The following is an 18,145-nucleotide window of genomic DNA, read 5'->3' on the forward strand; positions in this document are numbered from 1 at the left end:
ACTGTATTTACCTTATCTATGTGTGTGTGTGTGGATTTATGTATGAGTGTGCATGTGTGTTTTATGCATATATATATATACATTGTAGAGAACAATCTTCTTTAAAATAAATTGTGTAAAAGTCGTCTGGTCATTTTAGATGTTAAGTCAGATAATCAACAAACAAGCATTTCTCTCTGTGTATGACATATACGGCGTAATTATGTTGATACACTGGTTCTCATCAGATCACCAGTTAAGCAACATTGAGCCTGGCTAGTACTAAATGGGTGACCATTTTGGAATTTTAGGCGCTGTATGTGCTCTCCGTTTATTTCGGTATTGTTGCCAGTCGTCCTGAACGTCTGCTTGCCATTGCCAACAACATCGACTCAGGAGAGGTACGGTTGAAGATTTCACACTCTTGCCACAAAAATTCCACATGCAGACACCCTTACAGTAAGTAAGCTACAATGTATATATAATTATGGAAAAAAGTATACTTATTCATTTATAGTTCACTCTTTATTTATACCAATCCTTTTATTTATGAGGCATATATTAAATAATATAAAAATCAAAGATGGCGTAAATATCATAAAACACAATTGCAACTATTCTTCTAATTTTTATTGATTTATGTAATCATGTCCATATTCTTTTTATTTTTTAAAGTTAATGAATTCTTAGTCTTCAGATGAGTCAGGGCAGAAAATATTTAAAAAATTGGCATAATAATTATATGATAGTCGCTGTGCTACAGAACAGGTACTGCCAAGAATTGAAGATTTTAAAATGCTGAAAGAAAGAAATGGTAAGAACAAACACCAGCTTGGAATTTGGAATATAGACTTTTTGTTATTATATATATATATATATATATATATATATATATATATATATATATATATATATATATATATATATAATGTATATAAATGAAAATTCATATTTTTTCCGTAACCCATGGATTCTCGATGTAGGCTCATCTCCTCAGAGGAAAAGTCATTAGCAAATATTCGATCTAATTCGAAATAATTTTCATATTTAGCACATACAAAGAAAATATATTAAAAATTAATTACATCTTTTTAATGGACATAAATCATAAAGAAAATAGATAAATAAAAGTAGAAACAATGAAAGGATATGAATTTATGTTATCCGGGTCTCGTCGTAATCCTTGAGTAGAGTGGTATACTGTGGTCAGAGGCCAAGTTTTTCGAATAAATCCTCATTGTACGTAGATTCCAATTTACGAGGGACGTGCAATAAGTAATGCCCCTGACCCAATTCCAGTTGTCTGATCTAGCTGAAATTTTGCATGTGCAATGATTTATATCTCTACGGGTTATGTGGCAAATTACAGCTCTGAACTAATTGTGGTTTCTGTTTTACAGGTGTTTGAACTGAGTCAGGTGTGAAATGGAACCTGTTGAATGTCAAGCAGTGATCTGGTTTTTGTATTTGAAAGGACGCACACCACAGGAGACTTTTGATGAAATGAAAGAAACTTATGGTGATAATGCCCCATCATATGACCTTGTAAAATGCTGGCATCGTGAATTCAAACATGGCCGAAAGTCTGTGGAAAAAGCTCCCAGACCTGGTCGCTCCCCTTCTGCCATTGATGAGGCATCTGTCCGTCAAGTTGAGGCTGACATTTTGAAAGATTGGCGCATTACTATTCGCCAAATAGTCCAAGATGTCAAGATTAGTACAGGGTCTGTGGTCATTCATGATCATTTGCATATGCATAAGGTGTCTTCCCAGGTTGCTCACACCATTCCAGAAGCGAGAACACATCGAGTGCTCGAGGATGTATTTGGAGATGTGCCAAGAAGATGAGTCAAAGTTTTTCAGAAGACTGATTACACAGAATGAAACATGGGTCCTCACTATGATCTAGAGACCAAAGCCCAGTCAATGCAGTGAAAGCACTTGGACTCACCACCTCCAAAGAAGGCAAGGGTGCAGCCCTCTGCTGGCAAGGTCATACTCACAGTCTTCTGGGACCAGGATGACAGATTTCCTGGCAAAGGTACCATGATCAAGAGTGCATCGTTTAAATTCCTCGACTTAACATTCACAGGAAGCATAAATTGGAAGAAATACATTGAGGATATTGCTAAGGTTGCTGCAAAAAAGGTGGGCCCTCTACCATGCTACAAAATTATTGACACCAGAAATTATCCTACTACTCTATGGAAATGTAAGAAAGGGTACTTAATCGTTCCAACACTAATATATATATATATATATATATATATATATATATATATATATATATATATATATATAATGTTAAAAGTCCACGTATGCTTCTAGGATAGTGATTTAAACATTATGAGGGTTTTTTGAAGCATGAAAAACGATGTTACATTTTGTATCTAATATTTTTATTGTTATTTTTTATACTTCAAGCGGTTTCGATACTTTTTTGTGACCAAGAGCGGAGGTCCGCTTGAAATATAAAAAATAACAATAAAAATATTAAATACACAATGTAACATCGTTTTTCATGCTTCAAAAAAAAAAACCCCATAACCTTTAAATATATATATATTGCAATGAGTTAGTCAACAATACATTGTAGTCTACATTGCACTGTAGAGAACCTACTATTGATTTTATAAAATTATTTTTATATAATGGCTTCAAGTAAACTTTAAAATGCAAATATCAAGTATCATGGTTAAATTGTGCTCATAGCAGAAACATTCATTTCGAACGTGCCCCTGTCATATCAAACAATCCATCTATTGATTTTATATGCCGCATTTCTTGTTGTGTTGTGTAGATAACACAAAGCTATAGTTTGTTCTCGTTCTTCTTTTTAGATTTGCATGATGTGTCTTGATTTTGGTCTTTTTTTTATATAAAGGCAGCAGTTGTAAAAATGTAAAATTGATTAGCAATAACAGCTCAAAATCATTTGGATTTACTAATTATTTAGGGTTTTTATTCTTCTTTACAGTATACCTTGATATTACAAAATACCCTTCTTCCTATCTTATTTTCCATGGGGTGAGGTAACTACCCCACCCATGATGGCTGTCTTCCGTGGTTCAGAAAAAGAAAAAGAAAAAGATTTTATCAGCTTATCCTCTACGTGTCATTGGCAACTTCTTGTACAGGTAGCTCTAATTCTCCTCTAATAGAATTTTCCAGTTTCTTCTTACTCTGGCTTTATGTGGAAAATACTGATTTAAAAATTTTTTTCCGCCCAAACCCAATCTTGCTACAAATAAAATATTCTGTTATAGACAAATAGTAAAAGAACATAAGGATTCTTATTTAACCCAGGCAGCGCCAGGTCTTCCTGCTATCAGAGATATAAGTACACATATATACGATGCAGATTCGTCTCTCCAGACACATGCGTTTAGGCAGACTCTATATGGCTGTGCAATTCCACACCATTAGCGTGAATAAGTAACTATTCAATAAAGATTCTATTAGTCAGCCACCCATAAAAGACTATAGAGAAAACAAAAATAAGGGTAAAAATAAGACAAAAGGTGTTAAATGGAGAAAAAATAAACCAAAAGAAGATTAAAAAAACAAAAGCGTACTTAGAGAATGCCGATATATTAACGGCTTTTCATTTTGAAACTAATTTATATATTAAAAATTCATCAAGTCATCACGAATGAGAAAGAAAGAGCCAAGAGAAGAAAAAAAGAAAAGAAAACGTGGAAGGAAGTTGGACAATAGCCAACGAATAAAAAGATTCCCTCTCCTTTCTACCCTCCAAATAAAACGGAAAGTGATGAAGACAAATTAAAATCCATCAAGATGGCCAAAAACCCATTTGCTAAAAAGAAAAAAAAGCATAGACCAAAATATCAGATTTGAAAATAATGTGTACATTATGTATTAATAATGTGTACATTATGTATTAATAATGTGTACATTATGTATTAATAATGTGTACATTATGTATTAATATCTTCACCTAATGTGACTGAGCATTTGAACTGAAGCTGTATTATATACGGTGGGTATTTTTAGAGGCGGCGAACTTTAAATTAAAACAAGTGAAGCATGCATGTCCCCTGTGAGTGCACAGTGAACAAGGCATAAAAAAATGACTAAGTTCAGCATTTGCCCCCCCCCCCTATTTAGCCCCAAAAGTCTCCAGGGGACTTCAAATCCTGGTGAAAATGAACAAACGGTACAATATTAGGCCTTAACATATGTAAATTTGAGTTCTGCACCATGCAAAAAAAAAAAAAAAAGAAATGACTAAGTCATAAGGGACTTAGTCATTTTCCCCCTCCATTTAGTCCCAAAAGTCCCCAAGGCCTTAACATATTAAAATTTGGTTTAAGCCAAATGCAAAACTGCTAATGAATAAACATACACAGAAAATTTTGGACAAATATGGTAAAATAGTCCCAAAAATTGAATGTTTTTATTAGCCCTAAAAGAGCCCCTGGGGCACATCCAAGAGTTATCGCAAAGTATAGACAAACAAAATTATATACAAATCAGTTAGTTACAACTTTTCAGAAAGTTTTATAAAAATCCAAAGCATCAATTTTTTTAATAAGCACAAAAGTGTCAATTTTAGCCATTTTAACCCAAAAGGCAGCCCTAGGGAGGGCAATCGGAGTTTTCCCGGATAATCTGTTCTGTTACTTTTTTACTCATATCATGTTTAATGTTTGTGCAAAATTTTTTAAAATTCCAAGGCGTAGTTGTTGAGAAAAGTGCGGACAGATGAATGGACAAGGGTGAATGTACAGGGTCACCCCCCCACCTTTTGTCGGAGGCTAATAAATAACAGAAAATATTTTTATTATACACATATGTGGTTTATTTCAAATATTAATTGTTAGCATTGTTAATTTAAATTCAATTTCTGTATAATGCCCTGTGGCTGGCACATATATGGTGTAATCTCTGGTCCCCCTCGCCAATCTTTCACGAAAAACACCCGTCTAGCTGAATCCACTGTGAAAAATTTTCTCCACTCTTTATCTGTGCCTAAATCAAAACATAGATTCCATGAACAAAGCTTCTTTCTTAGAACTGCACGCCTGTGGAACTCTGTTCCGTCTGCCTACTTCCCACCTGACTACAACCTGGATGTCTTCAAGTCCAATGTAAACAAATTCCTAATGAACTGCCACCTCAAGTAAACACTTGAATAAATCTCCACACTAACGTACTGTACTTGCAATAACCCTTATCACTGAGTGGCTTCCGGGCCTTGATAAGTGGTGACCACCGTGTAAAAAAAAAAAAAAAAAAAAATCTAGAGGTTGAATTTTCACAAACTCTACACATTAAATTAAACTAAATTTTTTTTTTTTTGGGGGGGGGGGCAATAACGTGTTGAATTTTGTCTTCCAAGTGGTCTATTGTGTCTGGTTTAGCAGCATCGACATTGGACTTTATATATCTCCAATGACAATAATATAATGGACTTAAATTGCATGAAGGGGGTGGCCAGCTGATAAGCCCATTTCATGAAATTGTTCATCCACTGTTTTTTCAAGTATCACACATTGTGTGGCATGTGGCTCTGACCTGCTGAAACTACATGTCTGTAGCATTCGTTCCTTCTAACTGAGGCATGAAAAAGTTAGTAATAATTTTTTTTATTGCTCACTGTGGTTTTAACAATCATCATCTTTGAAGACATATGAACCAATGTTTCCGCATGCTTATAAAGCACACCAAACAATGACTTTTTCTGGATGTATAATGGTGTTTCCACCATAACTTATGGATTATCATCTAAATTCAATAATTCTGTTTATTATTAGCCATTTAAGCAAAATCTCTAAAAGAATTTTTTAAAGGAAATAGTGAATCAATGGTAATGTTTCATTCGACCCATTCACGTGTCTAACAGAGGACTGTGGGAAGTTGAGCAACGAGATGTCTGTTCACATTACATTTAAACTTTTGCAGGTTAGTACAGTTAGAAAAGCAGGAAACAGGGAGTGAATTCCAAAAATCTAGCAGTCTGAGGGAAGAAACTATTAGAGCATAAGGCTTTCCCGCATCTAGGAACCTCAACAATGAAGGGGTGGAATTTTTTTGCTTATCAAATTAATCAAGATTATGTATGTCGAAGGGCACAAGTGCTATAATTTCATCAGAACACATTCCATTGAAACAAGCACAGGGATGTGGCATTACGGTGATGGGACAGAAGTTGGAGCTTGGCCAATAGTGCGGAATATATTAGATTTGAGACTCTTTTTTAGACTCTGCCTAAAAGTGAGAGACTAGTGGTAGTTGCACCAGTCCAGCTGTTGCAACAATAGTTAAACAAAATCGGGTTTCGATATGAGATGAAGTTACACCCAGTGCTGAGATTCAACTTTTAGAGCTTTGAGGAGTGTGAAGTCACTGCTTAATTGTCATTATTCACAGGACCATTCTGATCCAGAGTAGTAATACCTGCCAGTGTTCATTGTATGAATTATATAGAATGTTAACTGGATATACTGTAGAATTACATTCATTGGTGAAATCTTAATTTTGGAGCTGTACAAAATGTGGAATTACTTCTTAAGTCACCATTAACCTGATACATTCTTACTCTGAGTTATCGTACCTTTTCTCCAGGATTTATGTATAGATTAAACATTATGCATTCTTACATTTAGTGGTCCTACTTGTCAGGATATTATTTAGAGATTAAAAAGGAGATATTTTGCAGATGACATGGAATTATCCCTGCTGGTATGCACATTATATTTATAACATGAATAACTAGTTTATAGAACCATTTTTAATAAATATTCAAAGGTCTTAAGAACTTACGTATAAAAACGTTTACCAAAATGACAGAATTCGGCATTAAACAAATAAATTGAAAAAAAAACAAAAAAGACAAAAACAGAACATTCTATGGACATAATATCAATGAAAACCAGGGTAGTTGTATAATCATTAATGAGGTGACTCCACAAGTTCAATTTGTAAGGTTTTTGTTGCTTTATGGATGTACAATGAGAATGGCATCAATATATTGGAGAATAACTAGATTTTTCTTTTGCCAGTCAATAAGAGAAAATGGGTTAGATTCTTGGAAAAAAAAACCCAAGTTAAAACATTGTTTAGTTGGAAGACCATGCAGTCGCAGAGTGAGGATTGTCAGTATCTGAGTAAAAGGAAAATATTTTTATCATTATTTGTTAATGTCTTTTCTGTTCTAAGCGATATTCTCAATTCAGCTCTTAAAAAAAAAACATATTCTCAATTCAACTCTAAAAGATAAACATATTCTCAATTCAACTCTAAAAGAAACATATTCTCAATTCAACTCTAAAAAAAACATATTCTCAATTCAACTCTAAAACAAAACATATTCTCAATTCAACTCTTAAAAACAAAACATATTCTCAACTCTTAAAAGAAAAACATATTCTCAATTCAACTCTAAAAAAACATATTCTCAATTCACCTCTTAAAAAAAAACATATTCTCAATTCAACTCTAAAACAAAAACATATTCTCAATTCAACTCTAAAAAAACATATTCTCAATTCAACTCTTAAAAAAAACATATTCTCAATTCAACTCTAAAACAAAACATATTCTCAATTCAACTCTTAAAAACAAAACATATTCTCAATTCAACTCTAAAAAAAAACATATTCTCCATTCAACTCTTATAAAAAAAAACATATTCTCAATTCAACTCTAAAACAAAAACATATTCTCAATTCAACTCTAAAAAACATATTCTCAATTAAACTCTAAAAAACATATTCTCAATTCAACTCTAAAAAAAAACATATTCTCAATTCAACTCTTAAAAAAAAACATATTCTCAATTCAACTCTAAAAAAAAAACATATTCTCAATTCAACTCTTAAAAAAAAACATATTCTCAATTCAACTCTAAAACAAAAACATATTCTCAATTCAACTCTAAAAAAACATATTCTCAATTAAACTCTAAAAAAACATATTCTCAATTCAACTCTAAAAAAAAAACATATTCTCAATTCAACTCTTAAAAAAAAAAAACATTTCACAAAATATTTACACTGTTCATACAACTAGAAGAATCCTCATCCCAGGATGGGCAAATTTAGTTTTCTAAGCAAAACACAATGTATTACTTTTCAGTCCGAAGATTAAAATCAAGATATAATGCCACTAAACCTCATGTCTAGAATTCTTATTCCGATTTAAATCTAAATCAATAACACAATTTTGATTCTAAAAAATATCTAAAATTTAAGCCTTAAGCTTAAAGAATCTTAAGAAAATAATTGAAATGAAGGGAATCTTGTTTGATTATTATCGACTTATGGATCAATTTAATACAAATCTGAAATATTTAAATTTTCAAATTGGAAGTTGTACTTATAAAAACCTGTAAAATATTGCAAAGAAATTTTACTCTCTTTTTACCAACTTTGCATGAAACTAAATTAAATTAAATATAGCCCATATTACCATTCCTTACTCCTAAAAGCTGTATTCCAAAATTCATAATGATCGGTTAATAGATTTAGGAGTGGATCCTATACATAGAGATATATAAACATATATATACGTATATAACATCTATATAAATAGAGATATAAATATACAGATAAAATTTGGCTAAATATTCCATCCGATAGTTTAAAAAAACTTTGAGGTGACCGTGGTGAAAAATTGGCATGCCATGTCTAAATCTCATGGTATTCATAGCACCACTTTCGCCAAACTTCATGTGCCCCCCCCCGTGAATTCCTGATTCTAAAAAGAAATGAACAAAACCAATGCCAACAACTAGACCAATCGTTAACAAAAGATTAACATTCTGATTTATAAAAAAAAAAGGATTATTTTTCAGTGAATTCATGTAATTTTATCTGGCAACTTGTTTTAAAAATAGATTACTCCATTAGCCAAAAACAAAAACAAAAAAAAATTGTAAAATTTGCTTAAATATGATATGTAAATTTGTGCAGATTTCGTGTTTCTTATTACAGAGCAAATTCCTTATTAATTATTATATTGTACCCAATATATTGTAGTGATTTTTAAAAAAATAACTTGGATGTGATCAACTAGAATCCACATCGAAACATTTACCATACCAGCTTTTGTCGTTATCATATGAGCCATTGTCAGACAGATAAGAAATCATTAAAAATGAATCGACTTTAACGTTTATAAATATATATTTGAGCATGCATACAAGAGCACTTTAAGTCAACTTATACTTGCCAAGTTCTAATTTTTTTTCAATTTTGACTCCTTAGCAGCTATTTTTACCGGCTTTAATTAAAAAAAAAAACAATCCACAAAAAATGCAATCATTTGACTCACCTCGCACCTTGTGCCTTGGAGCAGACGAATTTTGAAAAAAAAATGGATACAGACAAATATAGTGAGTTTTATATAGGTACACATTTTTTGTAGGGGGGGGGTGCATTATCAGGTAGTGTATACATGAATAAAAAGTGCAATAAACCTGTAGTATATTATGTGATGGTAATATAGTTTTTTCTTACAAATAAATTATCATTTATCTAAGCCAAAAGCCAGTCAAGGATGAGGTAAATTAGATATTATATGAATAATGAACTATATTATGAAAAGATTGAAAATAATGAACTATATTATGAAAAGATTGAAAATAATGAACTATATTATGAAAAGATTGAAAATAATAAACTATATTATGAAAAGATTGAAAATAATGAGCTATATTATGAAAAGATTGAAAATAATGAATGGAATAAACAAACATTTATTACTCATGATGACAGTTTATGACAAAAATTTGTTGATATTGTATTTGAAGATGATTATGTTGTAGTCCTTAGGGAAGCCGTCCTGTGATAATGTTCTTCTACAGACAGGGAAGTTCTTGGAAAGAAACTCTCTTCATGGAAATTCTGTTCGAAAATTCTTTGCAGTTATGATAGATAAGTTTTTGCTATGAGTCCCACAATGAGGAAACAGAGATTGGAGCTCAGTCGAGTATCTTCCATGGAATAATGATATTAGTAGAGAAAGCTGTAGATGATAAAAGAGATAATCTCCTTACTAGATTGCAAAGTTGATTTTGTACTTTGCCTCATATATAGTAAGAGAAGTGGATCAGGAGTCAGGTATTTTCAGGAGCGATAGAATGATCCAATCAAGCTTAACAACAGATTTGATATAAGTCTTCCATTTTAGATCTGGAATGAATGTTTGTACGTGGATCTGATGAACGCAATAGACTTCCTCAAGAATTCGATTAAACTGTTGAACAAAAAATGTGTGAAATCCGGGCAGTTGGGTTGATAATTTCTTTTAGACAAATAGCAGGTAAAAAAGTAGCTTATAAAATGTTCTTCCTCTCACATATATATATATATATATATATATATATATATATATATATATATATATATATATATATTTGGAAATCCAAAACTATATTAGTAATGTATAAAATGTATTTATAATTACATATAATAATGATAAAATTTAAAAAAATTTAAAAAAAAAAAAAACTCTACAACAAAAAAATTAAAAAAAAAAAACAAACTCTACAACAAATGCCTTAATGAATCTTGCTTTCCGGTCTGTTGGAAAACTGCTTCTGTGGTACCAGTATTCAAGAATTCTGGCGAAAGAACTGACCCATTAAATTATCGCCCCATTAGCCTCCTCCCACTTTTTTCCAAAATATTTGAGACCTTATAATTACCCATGCTCTAGTCCGTCACCTTACAGATGCTAAACTTCTGATTGACAAACAATATGGATTTAGACAAGCCCGTTCCACAGCAGACACCCTCACTGTAATCTCTGAACGTATATACCATTCACTGAACAAAGCGGGGGAGGGCAGAGTGGTAGCTCTAGATATATCTAAGGCTTTTGACAGAGTATGGCATGAGCGTCTCCTCAGGAAGATTAGATCATACGGTATCACTGGTAGAATACTTAACTTAATTAAATCCTTCTTAGATAAGAGAAAAATCCAGGTTCTCCTCGACGGTCGTACATCTAAACAATATGATATAAATGTGGGTGTGCCCCAGGGGTCTATCCTTGGACCTCTACTGTTCCTGATATTCATAAGTTACCTCCCCGACAAAGTTTCCTCTGAGATGGGTATATATGTTGATGACACCACACTCTATAACAGACACGACAGGAAAACAAATGAACACATATCTAAAGAAATGGCAGAAACATTAGAAGATGACCTCCAATCTGTAGTAGAATGGGGACAAAAATGGATGGTCACGTTCAATGCCGCCAAGACTAAACTGGTTTCATTCAATGATTACAAGAAACCTTTTCTACCACCTATAGCAGTGGCCAACGACTCTTTATCTGAGAGTACGTCTTTCAAGCTCCTTGGCCTAACGTTCACAGGAAACATGAGTTGGAACGATTACATCGAGGGCATTGCCAGGGCCGCTGCAAAGAAGGTGGGCTCTCTCTACCATGCTAGAAAACTACTAACACCCGAAAGTATCCTGTACCTCTATAAGGCAACCATTCGCCCATGTATGGAGTATTGCTGTCATATTTGGGCTGGTGGATCGGCTACTAGTCTCTTGCTCCTTGACAAGCTTCAAAAGAGAGTCGCAAATCTGATAGGCCCTGAACTGGCATCTAGGCTTCAGCCTCTGTCCCATCGACGAAACGTTGCATCCCTCTGCCTGTTCTACAAGTATTATAATGGTGAATGCTCTGACGAACTACAAGCACTTGTGCCCCCACGACGTGAACACCCTCGACAGACCCGACAAGCTGCAAAATCCCACCCCCACACTATAGAAGTCCCTAGATGTAAAAGATCTTTCTACTCCAGTAGTTTCTTCCCCAGAACCGCTAGACTTTGGAATTCCATTCCAGGTCCCTGCTTCCCCAACTGTACTGACATGCAGAAGTTCAAGTGCAACGTGAACCAACATCTTGCTGCCCAAATCCCTACATAGTATCCCAGTAGTTGTTGCCCTTGTTAGTAGCCGCCTACACCAAAGTGGCAATGTGCCTTGTATGGGGTGAAAATGTAATAAAAAAATTTTTAAAAATATATATTTTAACCTTTACATATTTCATTTTAAATAAATAAGAATGTAAATATACAAAATACTAATCATAGTAGGGAGTGATAAGTAGTCAAATGGATTAATTCTATTCTTATAAATACAAGACTGGTAAATTAAAAAAAATATATCCATTTTGAATTTGGAAACAGATGAATCACACAGGTAAGAAATTAATTTTTATAGCATGAAAAAGTTAGATAATGCAATTAAGAATAGGAAATTAGATCTAATATTTGTAACATGTCTTCTTCTTAACATTAAGGGAGGTGGTGTTTGATCAACACTGCTGGGGAGCCATGATGTATTATACTGTTTTGTTTTTAAATCCTCGAAACAGTATTTCATGGTAAACAACTGATGATCCCTTAAAAAATAAATTATTAGTACTATAGTAAATTCGAGATCGAGTTGATGCACTGATTGCAGGTGATTAAATGATTTACTGACTAAATGGTTTTCTAACGAAAAAATATAGATAAAAAATATTTTTTTCTCTATATTTTTTGTATAGTTTTAAAGGTTAAAAACTTCAAAGACTATATATATATTATATATATATATATATATATATATATATATATATATATATATATATATATATATATATAGAGAGAGAGAGAGAGAGAGAGAGAGATAAATAGATAGATATAGATACAGATATAGATATATAATGTTTTTAAAATATATACGGCAATTAATCTTCAAAGAATTTTCTGTGTTTCATCTTCATGAGGATTCGTCAGGTTATTGCATGCAATTGATGTGACTTACTGTTTTTATATATCCTCATGGTGCTGGGTTTGCTAGTCAGCCAAATAGTATAGCAAGTCAGCAAACGGAGAAACCTAGATGACTCATCCAAACTATGTTTGAATGAGAAATAAGCTATCCTAAACTTTAAAGAACCCTAAAATTTATTAAACTGCAGGAGTGAAATAGCAAACGTATGTATACACAAAATAAACTTTACCTTATGCTTAATATATGGAGAAAAAATGACGAACTACTACTACTAATAATAATGACATCAACAATCACAAAAATGATAATCACAATTATAATAATAATAAATCAAATACATAAAAAATAATAATCGAGTGTAACGTAAAATAAAAATAAATATCCAAAATAAAACTATGTCATCTCCGATGACAAAGAAAAAAAATCCTCGCTGAACCAATAAAGAAAGAGGTGCACATATCCTCATTGGCTACAATAAATGGGTGTGTGAATAACTAAGAATCTGATTAGCTGACTAGCAAACCCAGCACCATGGGGATATCTAAAAATATGAAGCAACATCAATTCCATACAATAGCCTGACTAATCCTCACGAGGATGAAACACAGAAAATTCTGAGTAGCTTAATTGTCATATATATTTTCAAACGTTACTACCTAGCTCGACTTACATATCGAGCACTGTCGAAGTAAATGCTGAAAATATTTACATCAAATTTTATGTAGATACACAAAATAAGTATATATATATCTATCTCTACTATTATATAAAAGTCACTTTGTGTGTGTGTGTGTGTGTGTGTGTGTGTGTGTGTGTGTGTGTGTGTGTGAGAGAGAGAGAGCTCCTTCCTCATAGGTTCTAAAACAGCTGAGCCTATCTTTTGCAAAATTCATACAAAGCTAATTTATATGTCTGGCAGTGTTCTTAGATACGTTTTGTACAGAAATTCATCCGATCAAAAATTGAAAAAATCTGATCTTAAAAATAGTCTTTCCCTCTTATAGGTAAAAAGAAGAATTTTTACAGAGGAATATTTTGCGTTACACCGGCCAAGGGAAATATTAAAATCTTAGCAAATCATTTCTTCTTAAAAAGAAAAGATTTATTTTAATCTGGAGATATAGATTAGTGGTATGGCATTCAACTACAGATCGAATGATCCCCTGTTCAAGACCGGGTGTACTTCACAATTTTATTTTCATCTTTTCTTATTAATGAGTTCAATGTACAATAAAGGAAGAGGTACCATTTAAAATCGCCGCAAATCATTTCTTTGCTTGCATATTTTAAAATTAAACATTATTCAGAAGTGATTTTTCCAAGACATTCATCGTCAAGCCCAAATATCAGTTGACATGATATTGTACACAAACACAGACAGAATTTGATGAAAATATCATTATTATTTTTTCTATTTTTCATTCTTTTTTTTTTTTTTTGTGAATTAGTCCATCGGGCAAATTATTCCTCGTAATATATAATAATCAATAAAGGATTGATTCTATAATGATTCATCTGCAATGATTTAAAATATTATGTTTAAGCGTATTGTACGGCCAGGCTGCCAGCTAGTATATATACAGTAGCGTCCAAAACTAAGGGACAAAATTTTAAAACCTAATATTTGTAAGAAATAACAACTGTGAAACTATTAATAGTACATGTATTTTTATTGTTTTTTTTTGGCTGTTTATATTGTTTTTCTCAATTTTGTCCCTTACTTTTGGACGTTCCTATTTTGAAAATAAATAATTGTTCTAATTCTTTTTCTATCCTTTGCAAATGATTCAAATTTTAGTATGTTATTATGGATGATAACGACTACCAGTTGTCAACATTTCAGCTTTTCACAGTTGTTATTTCTAACAAATATTAGGTTTTAAATCTTTGTCCCTTAGTTTTGGACACTACTGTGTATATATATATATATATATATATATATATATATATATATATATATATATATATATATATATAGTTTTGGACGTTACTGTGTGTGTATATATATATATATATATATATATATATATATATATATATATATATATATATATATATATACACACACACACACAGTAACGTCCAAAACTATATATATATATACACAGTAGCGTCCAAAACTAAGGGACTATATATATATATATATTTTTATGCATATATCGAAATTTTTAGAAAGAGAGAGCCCAGTAGAAGAAACCTATGTACACTATTCAAAGTGATAGCAGTCAGTTAATTGCCTCATAGATATACTCTTATTACATATGCATGCATGCATATATATATATATATATATATACATATATATATATATATATATATATATATATATATATATATATATATATATATATATATATATATATACAACAAAAAAACATACATATACATAGAGATATGCTTATACAGAAACATATACAGAATGGAACAATGACGTTGTCGGCTTAAAGAAAACAACACTTTGTTTTAAAACTTTTACTGAAAAAATCAATTCAGGAAGTTTGATTATGTAAAAAAGCTGACATCTATTCCATGTAGGCGCCTTCAATCACCAATTTGATACAGGTTCAGAACTGGGAGCATTCCTTTTCCACAAGCGGCAGCTGGAGTTCAGCAAATACTCGGCGGATGGCGGCGATCAGTCTGGCTTTGGTGTTGTAGGAGATCATGTTGGTGATGTTCTCAAGGTATGATCAAATGAAATAGTCTAGCAGATTCAGGTCAGGGGAGCAGGGGGCAGTGAGAGAAGAGTACAAAGTCGTAGCACTCCTTCTGAAACGAAGCCTGGATTTCTTTGGACTTGCAGGCTGGCGTCTAGTCCTGCTATCACAACCAGGGTCAAGATGTGAGGTGGCATGATGTGGCTCTCACTTGAAGCCACACCAAAGACGATAACCTTGTCCGGAAACGTTGTTTTCATCACCCTGGACACTTTAGTTTTCAATCCCAGCTGGAAGCAATTGTAAATCTAACCGCACTGAAGTAAAGATTTAAAAAAAAAAAAAAACACTAGCTGGTTACCTGGCGTTGCCGGGTCGTAAAACACACTTTAACATGATATTTTAATTTATGCAAATTTCGTATTTATCATTATAGATCCAATTCTCTATTGATTACTATATTGTACATAATATATAATGGTGGCCGTCCGGCATGACCAGGTCGTAATATACGCTTATATATGATATGCTAATTTATGCAGATTTGGTATTTACCCAATATATAGTAGTGATTTGAAAAGTTAAAAAAATAAATATATGATCTGGGTGCCATATATAGTTGTCCAGCATAATTTATCATCTGAGCTATATACAGCTATAAAAACTTAAAAAATAATATTGTTAAAAGTAAAGATGTATATTTGCACATGTGTTAAAGTAACACGTTTAGTCAACTTATGCAGCCAAGTTCCAATTGTTTTCCACTTTAACCATTTAGCAGCTATTTTTATTGGCTAAAAGCTGAATAGAATTTGATCCACACGTCCAAATACCCTATGTATCAAGTTTTAAATCTGTAGATCAAAAATTGACAAAATAGTTTGTTAGAGACCGTTTCGCACATAGACAGACAGGGTCACTTTATATATATATATATATATATATATATATATATATATATATATATATATACAGGGTGACCCTCCCCCCCCCAAAAAAAACGGGCCCCAACTCTAATTAGGCCCCGTTTCTTAGTGTTTTGTCCGAATGAAATGAAACTTCGGTCATAACTAGTTTATTATATTCAAAACATCACATCAAAACACAAGGGTCTTTGGCCTTTTTTCTCTGTTGACTGTAAAATGCTCAGAAAAACAATTGAATGTCCTCTGTTTTTTTTTTTGGTCACCCTGTATATATATATATATATATATATATATATATATATATATATATATATATATATATATATATATATATATGCGAATATATATATATATATATATATATTATTTATTTATTTATTTATATATATATATTTATTTATATATATAGATAAATATATATATATATAAAGAGAGAGAGAGAGAGAGAGAGAGAGAGAGAGAGAGAGAGAGATTTCAAAATACACTTTGTTTTTGGAATTGAGTTGTTTAAGGAAAAATACGGCCATTTTAATCGTTGTAATTTCCTTCAAATTAAAATTAAATTACCAAGTGACTCATGTTTTAATATTTTTCTATCTATAATCCTCACCCTCTTTCACTGTATGTTTTTTATATCCCACCTCCTCTCGATCTTATTTCATATTGCATGTTACACTTTCGTTTCTGTCATCCACTTTATGTTAACAATTGACGGGAAAAAAAGAAAAGAAATAAGAAGATTAAAAATAGTCCATTGTAAAAAAAAAAAAAAGGGGAATGTCGATGGAGGTAGTAATATTATTTAATCCGTACCTGCAGAGAAAATAAGAGAGAGAGAGACGAGATTACGGAGCAAAAGGAGACTAATTTCAGATTTGCATTAAATTTGATTAATACTCATTAATTTCAATTTCTTCTTAAAACTCCTTAACTTTAAGGCATTTTCTGGGGTCAACATCATGCGATGGGTTTATATCAAAATCCAAATAAGGATTCTAGACTCAAGATTTAATATCATTATATCTTAAATTTAATTTCTCTAAGGAGACAAAAATAGTGCAAAATTTTTATTTTCGGGGAATTAATTTTACCTGTCCTGGGATAGATATTCTTCTAATATAGCTCTCTCTCTCTCTCTCTCTCTCTCTCTCTCTCTCTCTCTCTCTCTCTCTCTCTCTCTCTCTCTTTAATGGAACAGATTCCAAGTGGGGGATTATTAAAAAAAAAAAAGAAAGAAAAATGACAATTAAGAAAATTAAGGAAAAAATAAAAAATAAAAGCATATTTATTCATCAAACGCTGAAGAGAGTTCAGCATAGAAAACCAACTGTAGGTCCCCTTTGGATTTGAAACCGACGATATCGATGTTATGATTTTCCGTAATGTATATGTCTGTGTGTGTGCATGTGCACATATGTACATACAATGTGTGTGTCGTTAAAAGATTAAGTCAGCAATACTAAATATATATGCGTGTGTGTGCGCGCATATTATATGCGCCGCGCCGCGCCGCGCCGCGCCGCATATATATATATATATATATATATATATATATATATATATATATATATATATATATATATATATATATATATAACACAAAAACACATACACACATAAGGTGTCCTCTGTAGTCTCTCACTTAATTATTTATAACCCGTCTCCTAGAATTCGATTCCTTTCCTCCCTGTTTCACCTTCCAAAGAAATAGATATAGCTTGTCTTCTTCCACCCACCCCTCTTTTATATCTACATACACCCCCCCCAACTATACACGCACATACAAACACACACGCACACGTGCTTGCTA

The 18,145-nt window shown here is 32.1% G+C and overlaps 1 long non-coding RNA gene across 1 annotated transcript in view; it reads right to left on the reverse strand.

The window, feature by feature from the left end:
• The window catches only part of LOC145242021 (uncharacterized), a 270,257-nt gene that overhangs the window by 162,662 nt on the left and 89,450 nt on the right, over positions 1 to 18,145 (reverse strand). The window lies entirely within an intron of this gene.

Source organism: Euprymna scolopes, chromosome 21 (genome assembly GCF_053919585.1).
Source record: "Euprymna scolopes isolate OS-2025 chromosome 21, ASM5391958v1, whole genome shotgun sequence".
In the NCBI taxonomy this organism is placed as follows: domain Eukaryota; kingdom Metazoa; phylum Mollusca; class Cephalopoda; order Sepiida; family Sepiolidae; genus Euprymna; species Euprymna scolopes.